This window comes from Protopterus annectens, chromosome 11.part0, assembly GCF_019279795.1.
Source record: "Protopterus annectens isolate FY-2018-M chromosome 11.part0, PAN1.0, whole genome shotgun sequence".
NCBI classification, from domain to species: domain Eukaryota; kingdom Metazoa; phylum Chordata; order Ceratodontiformes; family Protopteridae; genus Protopterus; species Protopterus annectens.
Genome location: NC_056745.1, coordinates 1,116,898,706 through 1,116,901,161, shown reverse-complemented (window position 1 = coordinate 1,116,901,161; position 2,456 = coordinate 1,116,898,706).

The window sequence follows — 2,456 nt, the reverse complement described above, 5'->3', positions numbered from 1 at the left end:
CCCAGAGTTGGTTGCACTTTGATAACCTCGGCTACATTATGCTGAGCAACTAGCCTGGAGGTATGGATATCCTTAATGTATATGGACACTCCTCCGCCTTTGGTGTTCCGGTCCAGGTTAGATGGCCGAAAAGTGTGGTATGAGTTATGGCCTGGTAATGCAGGGGTGCTGTCTGGAGCCTTGAACCAGGTCTCAGTCATTGCACAGACATCGATGTTCTCCATTTTAAGGAGTGCCTCAAGTGAGTGCATTTTGAGATTCAGACTTCTGGCATTGAGTAGCATTACCCTCAGTTTTTGCTTGCCTGTTTCTGTTACGGTGGTGAATTTGTCATTTGAACCTTGCCTAAAAAAGGCACTATAGGGGCGGCAAGAGCCTTTGCCAGTATCCGAAATCCCAGAGGTGACAGGTGCAGGCCATCTCTGACAAAGCATCGTGGTCTGTCGACCATGTTGTCTCAGGCAGACAGATACTGGATCCCCTTAGAATGACACCAAAAGCTTAGCCAATTGTTGAAGTCAATCATTTTGTCCTTGTACTGCGGTATCATTCTGGGTGATGGCAGGATGCTACTCAGGGGTAGGGTCATACCTACCTGGGCTGCAAGATCAGAGAGCTCTTCCATGTCTCATTTCATGTAGTCCAGGGAGGTATGTCTCAGGTCATTCATACCAACATGGACAATCACAGAGTTATATTTGTACTTGTTGTGGAGTGACCTGAGTGCGTGGGTTATGTGGTGGATCCTGGCACCTGACAGGCAGCTGATAGTAACCTTCTCCTTGTTTAGCCTGGTGAGTGGGACACCAGTGTACCTAACTATAGAGTCACCTATCACTAGTGTGTTTGGTACGTTGTTTTGCCTTATGGGCTGTGGTTGAGTGACACACTGAGTCTGTGGGCTATGTGTCATTTGGGTTGTGTTGGTGGTGGGAGGTTGCTTGCGTCTCTGCTTTGGAGGTCTCTGTTGCTTGAGCAGATTATTATTGAGAGCCTCCGTGAATTGTTTTGTGTTTCTGTGTGTCAATTTTGGTGGTGTAGGTTTAGTGGGACTATGTGATGAGTGTGGAGTGGTGCAAGTGTTTACCTTCTCCTCTTAGCTATCAAGTTCAGTCTTGGTTGGAGAGAGATTTACCTCCAGTTTGGCTAGATACGTGCATCTCTCGCAGGTTGTAGTGTTGGGTGGTAGGATGAGAGGGTTGTCTGTGTACATGAGGCAATTGCTACATTGCCCCAAGATGCCCAGATTCATCAGATAGACAGGAGAGAACACTGGGAGCTGACCCTTGGACATGCCTAAATAAAAAAACTATTTTCCTCTAGACAATTGAGGAAAGTGAGTACAAGAGCTGTTTTTCTCTAAGCAAGTGAGGAAAGTAAGTACCAAAACTGTTTTCCTCTAGGTAATGAGGAAGGGTGAGTGCTGTAGTTTATTTAGTGCTTACAACAAGTTCTGAACAAGTGCTGAGCACGGATAAGCAAATTCAAGTGCTAAAACGTAGAATCTTGATCTGGATCTTGTTTGTAGATCGGCTACCTAGTGCTTACCACTCCCACTGATAAGCTAGAAGGCTTCCCTCCAACACAGAAAGGCTTGGGGGCACAGCAGCTTACAAATAGTCCTGGATACAGCAAATCTGTATCTAGACTAGAGTAGTTGCAGAAAAGGTGGGAAACAAGCGCAAACACAGGCGTTTAAACCAGAAAGTTGAAAGAGATGGAAAAACTGCCCAAAAAGCCAATAAACTAAACTTTCTGGGCCAGAAACCACTCTTGTGGTAGACAGGCTACCTTGTGCTTACCACTCCCACTGATAAGCTAGAAGCTTCCCTCCAACACAGAAAGGCTTGGGGCACAGAAACTTACAAACAGTCCTGGATACAGCAAGTCTGTGTCTGGATTAGACTACTTAAAGGAAAGCCAGAAAACGAGCTTGGAATTTATATATATAATATATATAGAGGTTCATAGGTAGGTCATAGGTAGGTACTAGGCTATCTGCCCGAGGGCATTTATAAGCCTAGCCCAGAGTGTGTCGGCTTTCACTGCCCCATTGATTAATTAACTGATCCTCTGTCAAGCAGAACTAATGAAGTGATCCCAGGGGTGTATTTTCTGTTACCCATCCACTCGTCAAGGTTTCTCTTGAAGAGTCTTAGTGAGGGGCTCTGCTGATGTAATTTGGAATTTTGTTCCAAAGCATGGGGAATTTCTTGTGACAGGAATCTATCCCTCCAGCATGTTCTATTTATTGTTGTGGCGAGGTTTAGCTCACTAGAGTGTGTGGCTCGCAGTGACTTGGATTTCTTTAGATGGAGCATGTCCATCAATTCTGAGTTGGACATGGCTTTGTAAGTCGGGCAGAGATCACCTCTGAGTAAGCGGTATGCCTTTGAGTACAGCCAGAGTTTTTTCAGTCGGGCTGCATAGGACATATGTTTGAGGCCAGTAATCCT